This window comes from Nelumbo lutea, chromosome 5 (genome assembly GCF_056320005.1).
Source record: "Nelumbo lutea isolate HS-2025 chromosome 5, American lotus-T2T, whole genome shotgun sequence".
NCBI classification, from domain to species: domain Eukaryota; kingdom Viridiplantae; phylum Streptophyta; class Magnoliopsida; order Proteales; family Nelumbonaceae; genus Nelumbo; species Nelumbo lutea.
This window is the reverse complement of record NC_142688.1, coordinates 49958500-49975320: the sequence shown is the minus strand read 5'-3', so window position 1 is coordinate 49975320 and position 16821 is coordinate 49958500. Positions and strand designations below refer to the sequence as shown.

Sequence of the window (16821 nt, the reverse complement as noted above, 5' to 3'; positions counted from 1 at the left end):
ATGCAGCTTATGATATTATGTTATTTATGCTCTAGTGTATGGAGTAAGTTATAAAGAGGTAAAAGTTAATTTTTTGAGAAAAGAGATGATCAAGTAGTGTTCTGTCCAAAATATAGATGTCCCTTGCTGGATTGAGAAGTTGAGGAATGAATTGCTTTACATAAAAGGAAGTATCCAAAGTTAAGAATAGCATGCCCAATGAATGTCAGAATGAATGTTCTGATGAAAAATTTACAACTAAATCATTATATCTGTTGCTGGTAAGAAATGTGGTTGGAAGGTACAATAGAGCAGGGTATGAGGTGATCCCATTACTCTGAGGGTTGATAAAAAAAACATTGTTTGGTGAGGTAGCTTGTCCAATCTGCTCCTTGTTTAGCTAGTGCATCTACTTGGCTGTTGCAGATCATTTAACCCAACCATCGGACTTGATCATTTAACCCAACTATTGGCTGTTGTAGATCATTTAGACTTTTTTATATATTGGTATTTCATAGATGTTTTTCTTGATTATTTTGGACTTGATTTCAAAGTATGGATAAATGGTAGACGACTTAATTATTTTTCTAAGGCTAGTTAGAAATGGTAGCATTTATGGACTTGATTACAAGTGTCCAAAAGTGGTAGATACTTGGTATCTGAAGCCTAGCCTTAAATTATTTTTCTTGTAAAATATCTCCAATCAAATTCCTGCATCTAAGTTAATGAGGATAGCATACACGTTGTCAATTTAAATTATATAAGGAGGCTAGAATGTTTCTGGACTCTACATTATAGCATCATGGCTAATTAAGTTATAGACACGAATTTTTATGAACTATACATTTATTTGGTAGCATACACATTGTCGACACCACATGTTGTATTTTTGGCACAATGTATCTTCATCTACAGTGCTTGATTATGTTTTACATCGGTGTATTCTACCAAATGGTAGCAAAAGTACATCGTATATTTTACATCTTCGTGCCAAACGTAAAAAGAGTAAATTAAACATGCAAAAACAAAACGGTTTCACTTTTTTCAAACCAGTGGAATGTAAAAATAACCCTGCAATTTTGTATTTACACTCCTTCCAAATACAACCTTAATTTCTTCTGTCCCGCATCTTGACGTTTGTATATATATATGGATTAACTTCCTCAACACTTAGAGATTGTCATTCTAATCTTGATTGTTTCTTGAAAAAGCTAAATTTACTTAACAACTCTTTCACGGAGGATCCTCGTGTTATTATACTTTGGCATTTATTCAATGATGGTTGTGAGGAGCCTCCTACCTTCTCCATGTTGCTTTTTTACTGCCATTTTAGTACAAAAATCTTCTCACTATATCTACTTACACTTTGATAATGATGATATATAAATAATATTTATCTTATTATGCATGAAGAATATGTAAAATTTATATATGCATATTATATTTTATATATATATATATATATATATATATATATATATATATGCTTTTTTCATTGTTATAATTATGGGTTTATATTACTTTATTTAAGCTTTTCATAATTTTCATTTTGATTTTTTTATTATTTTCTAAAAAAAATTATTCATTTATATAAATAATATCTTTAATTTTTAAAATATAGAAATGTTTTTAAATAATTAACACTTTATTTTAGATTTTAATTTTTAATATAATTAAAAAATTTTATTTAATTATTTAGTATATTTATATAAATGATGTGTGTTTTCATTGAATTAATTTATTAAATACTAGTGGGGTTCCGTGCGATGCACGGAATTTATGGATTTACTAAAATCTACCCTATAGTTAAAATTTTACTAAAACACCACTTATAATTTGCAATGGATTTAATCAATCTTCCACTAGATGATAGTGTTGACCCTAATGTTCATTTAAATAAATTTAATCAAAAGATAATAAAAATAAGATACCATTTTTGCCCTTTATAAAACATGGGTAACCACTCCATTGGTTATATTTGGTTAATTTTATTTTTTATACAAAAAAAAAGTGTTAGGGGTATTTTTGAAATAAAAAATCATGGGCCTAATGGTAAAGCAAACACTCTTTGATGAAAGGTTGATTAAGTAAATAAGTTATAAAATATATGGGATGTTTTAATAAAATAAAAACTATGAGTTAGTTTAAGTAAATATGTAAAACTATAAGATGTGTTCTAGGAAATGACCCTAATAGAATCACATAAGAGTATACAATTGTCTTATATTTTCATATTTTTAAATAATTAATAATTATTCATATTTTATATACTACTTTTAATAAGTTTTTTACAATACAAAATACCAATAATTAATTTTAGTTGGGTTTATTCATCAAACTGATGAAACCGACCAACCTGATCAACTCGACCTGACTTGGTCAATTTTATAGTGTTTTAGGTTAGCTTTGGTTAAGAAAATTACCAATTCGACCAAGTTGGATCAATTTCACTTTGGCCATTTGTAAACCAACAAAAATCGAATGACCTAACCATGAATATATATATTTATATTTTATATTTTAAATATAATTTTTAGTATTGAAAAGTGGAAAAATTCTCATATTTCTTAGTAAAAAATGTTTTATATCATAAGTCTAATTTTTTAATTTACTTTTTAATAATTACACAATAATTTTTAAAATTAAATTAAAATTTTAAGTTTAAATTATTTGAACCAACTGAACAAATCAAAAAACCGATACAACTTGAATGGGTCAGTTTTCACAAAAGGTCGGTCGGTTTCAGCTGGCCAACTCCCCAACCTGACCAGGTCATTTTAGCTGGCCAAAAAGCCTACGACCAAACCGAACCAACTCATTAACACTCATAATTCTAGCTAAATTAATAGTCTCATATGTGATGACTAACAATTGTTTAGTATCCAATAATTATTGAAAATTTATAGCAAAACTACACAATTATTGAAAATATATTAATAACGAAAAAATATAATAATTACAATGATACATTAAGTACTAAAAATATATTAACTTAGTCAATAAATAGTATAATCTCAAATAAAAGTTCAATCTCTAATAAATATCAATCAACAAGTTATAACAAAAATACAAAAAATTAAACTTAAAATTTTCACTCATAGTAGTTTAATCTTAAATAATTATTGAAAGTTTTCTATTAAATAACAACGGATAATAAATTTATACATAATCATTGAAAATACATTTATCACAAAAATAATAAATAATTATTGAAATACAATAAATATTAATTTTAGTATATATAATTATATAATAAATACAGATAAAGAGTTTAAAATTATTATTGATAAATATTATTTTTTTTAATTTATTTTCTTGAATTATTATTTGATATAAGTGAAATTAGTTATTTAAAATATTATGTAAAAATATTAAATTATTATTAATTTCAATATTATGTTAAAATTATTTTTCTATACTTTTCAGAAAATTTTTAAATTTATTACATAATTTCTTTATTTTAACTGTTTAAAATCTAATTATGTTAAATATTTTGTTATTTAAAATACACAGTTATTTAAATAATTAAATAATATTTAAAATATTTAAATACTTCTATATTATGTTATAATTATTTTTCTACATTAAAGAAAATTTTTAAATTTATTAAATAATTTCGTTATTTTATCTATTTAAAATCTAGTTATGATAAATATCTAGTTATTCAAATATTTAAATAATTTATAAAATATTTAAAATCTTTAGTTATTTGAATTTTTTTTATTAAATAATTTATAAAATATTTAATATCTAGTTATTCAAATATTTAAAATCTTTAGTTATTTAAAGCTTTTACATATTATTAAATGTTTGAAAAACATTGAAATTTATGATCTAGAAAAACATAATTTAAATTGTTAGTAAATAATTTCGTGATATATTTCATAAAAATATAAAATTATTTATTAGATAATTTCGTTATTTAACTATTTAAAATATAGTTATGGTAAATTGTTAGTTATTTAAATATTTATATATTTTATGAAGTATTTAATTTTTTTGTTATTTGAATTTATTTATTTGAGGCTATTATATGTTATTAAATATTTGAAAAGCATTTAATTTGATAATCCAGAAAAACATAATTTAAATTGTTCGTACATAATTTCATGATATATTTTTTAAAATATAAAATTATTTTTTGTGTTTTAATAAATATTTTACTATTATTATATAATTTTGTTAGAATATTTAAATATTTCTTAAATTTTTTAATCCAAACTTTATTTACATAGATGTAGATAAAAAGTAGGGGAGAGAATAAATAGGAATTACAGATAATTTAGAAGAGAAACTCTCTACTAAGTTAGAGACAATTTAGGAGAGAAACTCTCTACTAAATTAGATATAATTGTGGAAATAAATTAGAATTTGAGATAATTTTGGAGAAAGTGGGGTGGTAGTTTAGGATAAATTTTAGTGGAGAAGAGATTATTTAGGTTATGGGGAAAGTATAATATCGTAAATGTTCTAATATAATTGTTTATAAGGTGTTTTAATGAAATCTTTTATTATATCTATTAAATAAAATATATAATTAAAAAGGTAACAAATAAAAAGTGTAAGGTTGTATCAATACATCTTTACTGATTTATAAACATGTATTAATACTTTTGAAGAAAAAGAGAGAATAACGACTATGGAAAGCAGTTTTCTTGTTGGATCATAACTGAAAACTCGCACCAGATTCCTTCCCGTATATAGAAAACCTATAACCATCCCAACCATCTTCCTCTTTAAAAGAAGAACAATAGTTTCAAACCCTCATTGTGTTTCTTTTTTCTCCCCTCTCCCATCCTCAATTTCAATCTTCTCCAAGTGTTTGACGGTTTGTCTTCATGGAAGCCAATCAATCAAAGCTCTCACTATCGTTAATTTTGTTATTATCTTCTTCATTGGTCTTGGTGGGTTTCTCTCTAGAACTTGGAGGAAATCATTTTAACGTTCCAATGGATTGTTTGGAGAAGCTCCTCCCCTGTGAATCATACTTGAAGCCTCTAGTGTCACCACCGTCGTCATGTTGTGTTCCGTTGAAGGAGATGATTAAGGATGACCCGAATTGTTTGTGCTCTATCTTCAACGACGTCAACCTTTTAAAGAGTCTCAACGTAAGCCATAGTGATTTACTGGAGCTTCCAAAAGCATGTGGAGCCAATGCTGATATAAGCATCTGCAGTAAGGCAGTTGTCCCTATCACAAACTCACCAACAACTGCATCTAACGGTTCTTCCTATAGCAAGTCCACCAATACTCCAACTTCTAAGAGCTTAGCTTTTGGGATCTATCTTTCTGGTGGATGGGGCTTCTTTGCTATATTTACATCTATAGTTTTGTTAGTATTTTAGGTACAATAGTTCTACTATAATAGGTTCATGAACATTCTATTTTGCAAATGAAAAGATTTCATTTCACAAACGGATATAAGTTAACCTATTGTTTTAATAAAATTGATATTATAAGTGAGTCATTTGTTAATTTTATAAGGACGCGTGGCTTATAGTTACATTAATTTTAATCATAATATTTGTCTTAAAATTTTAATTTTAGTTAGAGTAAAAATTAAATTTTAATTTTAGAATTCATATTTATATTAATTACAACTAAGTACATTTAGACTTATTTTGATTTATATTGTCTAGTTGCATAGATTTCAACATTTCACATTAAAATGAGAATCTCATTTCAATTGGTAAAAAAACATAATGAGTTTAAAAATCTCAAACCTTATCTATCTTTACACAAGGTCAACATTCTTCATAAGTTTTTCTGTTGGATCCATTGTGTTGAAGAAATAAAAGCCTCCATTGTCACCATCGTCGTCATGTTGTGTTCCGTTGAAGGAGACGATTAAGGATAACCCGAATTGTTTGTGCTTTGTCTTCAATGATGTTGACCTTTTAAAGAGTCTCAACGTAAGCCAAAGTAATTTATTGGAGCTTCCAAAAGCATGTGGAGCCAATGTTGATATAAGCATCTGTAGTAAGGCAATTGCCCCTATTACAAATTCACCAGCAACTGCATCTGACGGTTCCTCCTCGAGCAAGTCCACCAATACTCCAACTTCTAAGAGCTTAGCTTTTGGGATCTATCTTTCTAGTGGATGGGGCTTCTTTGCTATATTTACATCTTTAGTTTTGTCAGTATTCTAGGTACAACAGTTTTATTTATCAGAATTATGTCTAGAGATACATTGTTTAGAAGACTGTGGATAAGTTACTAAAATGATTGCCATAACTATATGTTTTTTTTTTAATGGATTACTAGTGGAATGGCTTGTGCGATACATAGGGTTTTTTATATAGATGGTGATGTTTGACTATGCTTTTATATATCGAGTATAGATTTGTAATTTATGTTATTTTCTTCAAATTTTATGATTTTTTGTAAATTTTCTATGCATTTCTTTATTTTTTATAATTTATATTATTTTCTTCGTTTTATGTGTTTTTTCATAATTATTTTGCAATAACATATATATAATGGGAAAAATAGAATGTTGAGGGTAAATTTGGAAAGTAAAGTTAGAGTATTTTGACCAAACCAATTGTACCATTCTCATTTTTTTTGTATGACTAGGCTGAATGAGTCAATGGTTGAACCACTCGAGTTGAATGGTTTTTTGACCAAATGGTGGGTTTCTTACAAACCAGACCTGAAATCTTAATTGCATAATGATTTAAACGATTCAACCGACGGATTGAGAACACTAATATTTTATATATTTTAAAATTTTTAGTATTTATTTATAGCGATATGATTTTATTTATTTGACTCAATTTGTTTTTTTATACGTCACTTAGGTGGGCTGAAAACGTTAGTATTTTTAGTACTCATTTATAGCAATATGGTTTGTCTTCTTTGGGCTTAGTGCCACTTTGGTCCCCTAACCTTAAAACGTGATGATTTAGTATCCAAACCTTTAAAATGTGTTAATCCAGTACTTGTAAAAATAACATTGTAGCTACTTCTCAGCTAGTGAGTTTTTATTCAGGACAGTCATAAAAGGAGATCTTGAATGATAAGGGAGTCCATTAAAAAAATCAATTGCATTTCAAAACAATAGTCATATTCAATAAAGAAAAGGTTGTCAACAAAGCAAGCAAATTAGTTAAATCTTCTAAACATATTTTTAATTGATTAATCTATACTAAATATTTTGATTAAGAATCCATTAGAGGGCAATCCCTAACTATATGATTCTTTTTATCGAGGTCACTGCAAGCAAAATATTCATATTATTATTGTTGTATTCCACTCTCCAACTATAACAAATAACTCAAATAAATGAAAGATGAAAAAAGTGTCACCTCAAAGTAGATTTGGGGGATGGGCTACCCCCTACAAGGAATCTCTTGGAGTTTAGATACCTTGAGTACATCTTCAACTGTTGCCTTGTGATGATGCCATGATTTTTGCAAATATTGCTTCCTCAATCTAGCATATAATTGTACAAGTCTTGAAGTACCCAAACAAATTTCATATATGATATTTTAAGCATTTTGTTTAACATAATTTGAGATCCTTTTCTTAGTTTATCTTTGGTCAAATTTAAAAATATATGGACTTTTCTTATTTGTTTTCAATAGAAATTAATTCAATTATTTCAGTCATTATCAAACCACCTCTATACTGGTTTGAAGCATACTTGATTTTGGAAAGCGATCTCTTTAGCCAACGTAATTATGTTGCCACACCTTTTAAACTATCAATGCATGCAAAGCACAAACACATCACTATTTGTTGTCTAATGGGTGTCCATCAAGTAACCATTCCATAATAAATGTTGACAAGTGGTGCTAAGGCAATCATTAAAACGTTTATTTGGTTTGGTTTCTAGCATCTAAACCATCCAAAACACACCATGGGATACCAACACCAACAATTCAAAGTCCTAATACATATCTGAGGACCAAATATTTGAAAACTACAAAAGAAGTTGACTATGGATTGAGATCACAAAAACACACCTTTGATCAAATATGATCTTTCGAGCTCATATAATTCAGAATTGATAACAGGCACCTATAAAATTGGCCATAAGAAACATCATCATAAATGTGGAAAATAATGACCTAGAAAATAGATAGCAAAAGGCAAATAAAACTCTCATATAGCTAAAATTTTGGGGTAAAAAGAAAAAAAGATTATTTATCAGTTCAATTAAGTAATAGTTGACAACTAACATGCTATTTAAACGCAGACTGATTAATTCTTTTCATTAATTGTAGTTTCTTTTCTATAAACTTATCATGGATTGATCGCATGGTGGAATGGAATGTATACACCTAGTGTGTAGCACTCTATTGTATAGAGACTTTCTGCCTTTTGAATACAATATGCATTACTTCACTTTCACACATACAAACAGAAGAACTAAAATGGATGAACTAAATGATTTATTGATTTGTATGGACAAAATTACCAAATAATAAAAAGTCAAAGGGTATAGGAATTATTAATCAACGCCACCTCAGCTTCACCCATGAAGGAGCTTGTAACCTCCTGGACTTAATTACTAAACGAAAAATTCTTAAGCCATTCATCAATTCAACTACATCAATTGTAATCAAACAACCCCTTACACATAATGCAAGTATTCTAAATGAAGTCCTATTAAATTAGATATCAAGGCAAAGAGGCAATAAATAATTAAATAAATAAATGGGTTCAAACCTAACTCCATCACCAAAAGCTATTTTATGTCTAGAATGCATCTATAACACCAAATATGATCTCCAACTTCATTGGCAATGCTATGACCCATCTATATGTGCATGGGTATAACAACTTGTATAAGAATTAATGAGCACAGGCATGCATTATTTTTCCATAATTGGTTTCTTATTTCATCTTCAAAATATAAGAAAAACACAACTTTTGTGGAGCCAATCAAATTATACAAATTAGTAGAAACTAAAAAAGATATTTCTATAGGAACTATGCAATTTAAGTGACCCAACATATTTGTAATGAACCAACTACCATAAAATAAACTAAATTAAATAGAAAAAATAAAGACTAGTTAAATCATATTAATTATAATGGAAAGCAAATTAAATAAATGCTAAGTGACCTATTGGATCCTATAAATAAGTAGGAAAAAAATAACCATTAAAGGAAATGTCCACATTAATGGAATAAATGAAAAAATTATAATGCATGCCAAATAATCTAACCTTTAAACTTGAAAGTAAGATAGCAATTAAAGAGCAATGATAAAATCATGTAGTCAATTAAAGAGCAATGATAATATAATATAAATTTGAATGCTGAAGTACCAATTCATACCATGTTTCACAAAATAGGAATATGTAGTCTCCTAAAATCCACAAACTCAAATAACATAAACTTCAAGTAAGCAATTCAAAGAGTTGAAGTCAAAACTGTCCTAAAATCAACAAACTCAAATAGATAATATTAATTTAAATGCATTAACCAATTTAAACAATAAGTATTTAGGTTCATCCCTTGTTTCACAAAATAGAAGACTACAACCCTTTAAAATCTACAAAGTCAAATAATATAAATTTCAAAGAAACATTAGTAGAAAAATGATAGATTATATCTATGAATAATATATCTCAACATCCTACCATTCTAGTAACTTTCTCTATAATACTAGTATTTCTTTAACCTACTTACGTTTGTTGTCATACTTGAAGATAAGTTTTATACAACCATTGTCCTTGGAGTAATAACCACAATTGGCTTCATAGGTAAGTCATGTGTAACAATCACAATGGGCTACCCTCCATTGTGTAGCCCCATAGAGCAAAAATAAATAAATAAAATTCATCGTTTGAATATTAGACTTGTAAAACATGGGCCACATTGGAGATTGAAATATGTTCCAAAACTTGTGAAGTTCTTTTTGGGGTAGATCACGGACTCTTGGAAGGGTAGCGGTGCAAGTTTTCTAGTCCGACAATACTAGTGCAAAATCCTATGGCTTATCAGTTATTAGAATGAGTATGCTATTAAGTATCCTGAGCATGTGTGCTATATCTGCCAGGCGGTATAGATACATGTTGATATCCATTGCATGTCTTCTCATCCCTTCAACTCCACCTACTCCTAATAACAAATTGGTGGTTTCTGAGTTTCATAGGCTTATCACATATTTTTACGATATTTCACTGGATGAAAATTATTAGGTCCAATTGGTTAACTTGGCACCTATTGTTGTTTTCTTCCAAAAATTGAATGATTGATATTTGGGGCTAGATTTTTGAAGTAAATAGTTCCATTTTGCCACATTGTTGTCTTCTTTGGATTTGTTGGATTATAGGCGATTAACCCATGGGAAATGCTCTCGTCTTCCTTGGAATAATAGATTCAGCATAGGGTATCCCTTGGATAAAAACTTGAATGGTAGGAGTTGTCTCAATGCATTAAATGTGAAGGGTAAATGATCATACATGTTCTACTTGGGGATAAGGAAACCATGGGTTCATATAACTCTTAGATATCTTAAGCTAAATTTGGTAGCCAATGGCAAAATGTCCATGGAGCAATCAACCAAACACATGGAGTATATTTTACTAACCACCCAATTTACACCTCATCTAGATTTTTCAGATAGTAAATTGAACAAACTCATTACTTAACATATAGAGTTTGTCCTCTAAAAAGAATGCTATCAGAACTGAAGGAATGCAAGAACGTACACATTAGGTATAAGTATAGAGTTTGAACAAACTCATTATGATGGGTCTACAACATCTTTTATTTTTATAGAAAAAATTATAGTTAAAATTAAAAATACATTAGGTAAAAGTACTTTACTTGCTAAATCAACTCTTGTGTTGTTGGATGCTAGAACCATGTTCATGGCTTCATATTTGTCCTACCTGACCGGTAATCGTTCAACTATCCCTTCTGACAAAACTGATTTGAAGGGTTCTGCAACATCTTTTATTTTTAGAAAAAATTATAATTAAAAATTAAATTAAATTAGGTAAAAGTACTTTACTTGCTAAATCAACGCGTATGTTGTTGGAATGCTAGAATCATGTTCATGGCTTCTTATTATTTCTTTGTTTTTTTTTGTGTTTTGTAATTTATATTGTTTTCTTTATTTTGAGGAGAAAGGTGTAGGATAAAGAGACATCATTTCTATTTTCACCTTATTGTGAAGTAGGGGGAATGGATAAGATATACACTATACAGAGAGGGGTTTAAAGGAGAGAACTGGAGTTTTAGAATTTATTTATTCGCTTCATGTGTGAATGATATTATTTGGCCCGCTCATGAATATAGCCATTAGGCCCCCCTCCTAAAGGGGCCTAACGGCTAGTTTCAGCTTTTGGGGGGTTTATAGAAATACACCCCCCTAAACAACAATAAACAGGCATATTTGGGGGTATTTTTGTATTTTGATTATGGGGGTTGAAAAAATGACATAAATACCCTCCAACTGCTAAATGACAACTAGTTTTGGGGGGCATTTTGGGTAAAGTTATAAGTAACTTTACAATGACCAAAATACCCCTCCCAACAACTAAACAACAGTTAGTTTTTTGATTCGTTGAAATCAAGTTAGGATTTTGAACTGGCAATCCGGGTAAGTCGAATTAGATTAATTTTTATCTTTTTAGAATTAAAAAAAATGGTTGATTCTTCTCAAAACTGATTCCCCAACATGTTCACCATGGATGACATTCAATCGCATCACGACAGTGTTACCACTGATGCGATTGATGTCGATGGAAGTGGAACTTTCACCCCCAGTAGTAGTGGTACTTGGGGAAAAAGGAGGGATTCTAAGCTAAATAGTTCGGTTTGGAAAGTTTTAAAAGTAGAGGATATTGAGGGTAAGGGAAGAAGGCCATTTGCCAAAAATGTAGGAAATACTTTAGTAATTGTAGCAAAGGTGGTACAGGTAATTTGATTAAGTATTTTTTTCATTTATGTATTAAATAACTTAGATTTTCTCATTTATTAATTTTTTAAATAGTTCATAATTCCCAAAGTTCATAAGAAAGTTAAATATTTTAGTTTTACAACTTTACTAAGAAAAGAAATCGAAATTTTCAAAAAAAAAAGAAAATAAAAAAATAGTGCAGCCCGGTTCGGCCCAGGCCCAAGGCCCGCCCTGTGGCCCTGCCCGGAACGGCTTGCAGCCCCACCCGGCCCAAGCTTGGAATATGAGCATTTTAAGCGAGGATAGGATTGGAAATATGAAATCAAGGAGGGTAGAATTGGTAATGTAAAATCAGAGCGTTGGACGATGGACGCTCATTCATTTCTCTCTTTTATAAATGGGTAAGACATAAATTTGATAGTGTTTATTAGATATTATAAAAAAAATAAACATCTGTTAATAATTTAAACTTTACAAATACTTATATAATATAGGTAATCATATAGAGGAACTCTATTAAATTTGAGGGAAAACTTAAAATCTTGACATAGTAAAATATAGAAAAAAAATGTATATAATCATTATAATGAGATATTATGTTTTATAGTAATAATCAATAATTACTCAAAAAAATACTGGATATATATTTCTTTATAATGATATTAAAATCTTATAAAAGAGCCATAAGTTTAATTGAAATAAATTAATACACCTATTTTGGTCATAATTTATATTTATAAATTTTGCAATAGAGATTTAATGATAACATCAAATAAATTATAACATTATTATTGTCATTAAGTCTTTTGTTACAATTCATTATTGTCTTTTTGAAATTAATTGAATTTTATAAATTGACTTGTTAATATTGATTTCACAAAGTGAAAGTATAATTAAAAATAATTTTATTTTTATTAATCGAAGCATGTGCAAATGGTGTAGGCCAAAACTACACTTTATAATTGAAATTGTTATTTGCATTTAATAAGTAATTAAAAACATATAAAATCAATAATTACAATGTTTATATTTATCTATTATATTAATTTTAAGTTATGGTTTGTTAATAAGTGTAAAAATTTCCAATGAGTTGGGAGTAATAAGTATTTTAAATTTTGGAAACAATATAGAGAAAATGTGTTAAACACCCCTATAATCTATCTTTTTAATGTTAAATCTTATTCTCTTGAATTTAAAAAAGAAAACAAACAATATGTGTAAACTATGTTTTCTCGTATGGTTCAATTCTCTTTCCCCCTTATTCGGCTATTGAAAATTCTTAGAGGAACAAATAGCTAAATTTACGCACATTATGCTTTTTTTTTGTCCAAATCTCCTGCATCTATTCATATATATTAAAATAAGGATGATCATGTTAAATAAACTCTCCTATCTCCATTACCCCAACAGAGAGTTCCTGATCTATCTTCGTTATTCTATTCTTTGCTCTCTCAAGATACCATCTTACTGGTCTCTAGGTCAAAATTTTCCTTTCTTACCTATCTCAAGTTACTAACTCAACAGTTCCCCTCACTCCCTTTACCGTCCCTTTAATAGTCAATCACACATCATAGTTATAATGTAGTAAGAAACATTTTTTGAATTGATCACTACCAAAAATTTGAAAATCTTCCTCCTAAGGCCTCGTTCATTTGTAGGTAAATATGCAAAGGAAAGTTGGTCGATGGAAATTTTCCATCGACCAACTTTCCTATGTTCTTTTTGCATTAAGCTATGGGCCCCATAGTAAGTTGTCCTTACTTTCCTAGGTAAAACTTACATTTCTCCTAATTGGGTAAGTAACTATCCTACCTGAGAGAAATTTTTACAAAACTTTATGGGACAATGTTACCCATTTTAAGAGTTATTTTTTATGGGTAGAAATGTCATTTTATTATTTACCTAGAAATCCTAAAAATCAAAGGAACATGGGTAAGTGCACTTTCCTAGGTAAACAACACTGTTAGAAATGAATGAGGCCTAATTTGTAACTTTATTTTTCTCAATATGAGTTTGGTTTTTCAATTTGGAAAAAAGGGTGGAACAATCATTGTTATAATCTCGCAACCATCATTTTCAACCACTTAATCAGATATGTAAATAGCTTATCATTTTCATTCTTATCGTGGACATCAAAATAGAGGTTTTGCTCCCTAATTTTTTTTTAAGTTTTCACGTAATATGCATGATCTCTAAATGAAATTAAAGTAATGTTATAAGTGAAAAATAAACATGAAATAATAGTAAACAATTAACAATATCAACATTTAAATTACTATTACGGTAATTATAAGCAAAATTATTATAATATTATTCCAATGAAGAGAAACTTACATTATTTTAAAAACTAATACTCATTCATAAAACCACTCAACTAAATAATTTCAAACACATTCTTACACATAGTAATACGATAGTGTAATAACATTCTCAAATAAACTTATACATAATGCAAGCCCATTTCCATAAGTGATTGTCAATTTATAGGTGAGAGGATACTTATTCCTTTCAATTTTTAGATAAGAACAAATATTTTCTCTCTACATTTTTTTAGTGTCAATGATTTCTTTATGTCTTTTAATTAGAGTCCTTTTATATCTTTCAATGATAAGTTATCATTATTTTTTATCCCTCTTTTAAGATGTTATGGGATATTTCTTTTTATTGTCTTTTATCGGTTATTTCAGTTGCTCTATTCAAATATAAAAATAAAGTTATATGAATTTGGATTTTTTTTCTTTGCTAATGACCGTTTTTTTACCATTTGGTGAGCACTGACAGGAGAATCGTTGAAAGATTTATCTCTCACATGTTCTTTATCTATCTATCTATCTATATATTTAAATCATTGGGAGGGTATACGACAACATTATTAGGTTGACACATATACGCTTTTTGTTCTTTAAATTATTAACACATGTCTCTCTCGCTTCTATTCTTTATTATCTATTTTCTCCCGCGTCTCTTTGTCTGAAAATTTACAAGAATACCACATATAAGACAAACCCCTCTATATAATTGCTTCTATAATATTCAAAGGGGATATTTGGTTTCATTTATGTTTATTGAAAAAATGTTGCCACTTCAGTTCCATATCAGCATTTGGCACAATAAACATTTATTCACATTGAAACCACTGTTTGGTACGATCGTTGAAAAACATTAAAAATAGTTTTTCATTGATTTTTGTAAAAAATAATCATTGGGGGAAGTGAGAAAATTGTGCATAGCCAATGTGGCGCTTATGTGTCACATGGCGTGGCATACCGAAATTTTGATCCGTTGCAACCAGGATCTACCATCCCGTAATAACTTCATCTTTGTTTTACCATCTGATGAAACCCTAACCACGAGCAAAGCTTTGATGCCGCTCACAGACGATCGGAGGAGTGTTTTCTTGGGAACACAAACACTGACCAATGGACGATGGTAAGTTCATTGGTAACACCCTTTAATCCCCCGGCTTGCCACTGGCAAGGTGATTTTTTTTTCAAATAAATTGTAACTTTTCTCTTGTTTTACCATCGACACGGTGCTCATCTGCCATTCTTCATCAACGAGGTGATTGTTTTTCCTTGAACTTTGTCTTCGATTCATTGTACTTTAAAGAATGAATGATGCTCTGTTTTAGTTTGGCAACACATTTTTCCTTGATCTTTCCCCAATTGCTTAATCTTAGGCTTAAATCTTAACAATTGGCTTGAAGGAATGAAGGACTTATACCGCAAATTTCAACCATTATATGTGGGTTACATCATATATTCACCATTGGATCTGAAAATCGATCATTAAATACAAGCATGTGTTGTTTTTGGAAATGTGCCACCAAACAATACAAAGTGAAAAAAACATTTATTGTGTTGAGTTGTAAAGGTGCATTTCAAGAAAAACACCCAAAATAAACCTAACCAAATAACAAAAAAAGTTTAAGGCGAGTGTTTATCAGATAAACCTTTATCTGATAAACGCCCATTCAACAAACATAAACACAACCAAATACATACAAAAAGTACAACAATGCCACATATAAGACAAATCTCCAAATATTATTGGCTCAATTGCATTCAAAAATTACAGTAGTGCCACATACAATTATTTACAATTATGACATATTGTAAAAAAATGCTATTGTCTTCTTTCTCAACTCTCTCTCTCTCTCCTATTCTCTACCTCAACTTTTATTTATTCATTTATTTATTTTATTATTGTTATCTAAAAATTTATTTATTTAATAAAATTAAATAAACTATTTATTTTAATAAAATAAAATCGATAGAATAAAAGATATGTGATATTAAGAGATAGGTTTCAATAAACATTTATTTATTTATTTTATTAAACTATTTATTTATTTAAAAATAATTTACTAACAAATTATTCTATCCCCTTGATCCCAATATTTAGTGTTGTTAATGGGTCAAGTTTGGTTTGAGATAGCCTATACTAGTACCACCCCAACAGACTTTTATTTATTTAATTAATTTATTTAGGAAAAGAACTAGGGCTGACTCAATGGGTTGGGTTTATCTTGATGGAGTTTAAATGACTAAACATAATTATAACGGTTTTGGTTCCATGATTTTTATCTTGATTAATTGTTGGGTTAATTCTCATTCTTATTTGTCTATAAGTGATTCAAGTCTGGAACCAAACATTTTATGAAATATATAATTTTCTTGTATTTTTTTACCATGTTTCATGTTTGAAATAGTAAATTTGATAAATAATAAATAAGATAATATTTGTTAAAAATGTTTAACTTATTAGTATAAAAATAAATTAGTGTTGTTTTGACTATTGGCTTCAATTTAATGTGGTCTATGATTTGATCCCAATTAAATAATCGGTTCAAGTTTGGTTCTACGTGTTGTTTATTATTCATAATAATATAGTTGTAGTTATTTTATTTCAAAAATATAACCTAATTTATTATTGGATATCCCATGGTTTTCAAACCACTATTGACCCGGATTGTTAGA

The 16821-nt window shown here is 28.4% G+C and overlaps 1 pseudogene; it reads left to right on the top strand.

The window, feature by feature from the left end:
- Positions 1–4928: 4928 nt before the first annotated feature.
- On the top strand, positions 4929–5324 carry LOC148852299 (non-specific lipid transfer protein GPI-anchored 3 pseudogene; annotated as a pseudogene).
- Positions 5325–16821: the final 11497 nt, after the last annotated feature.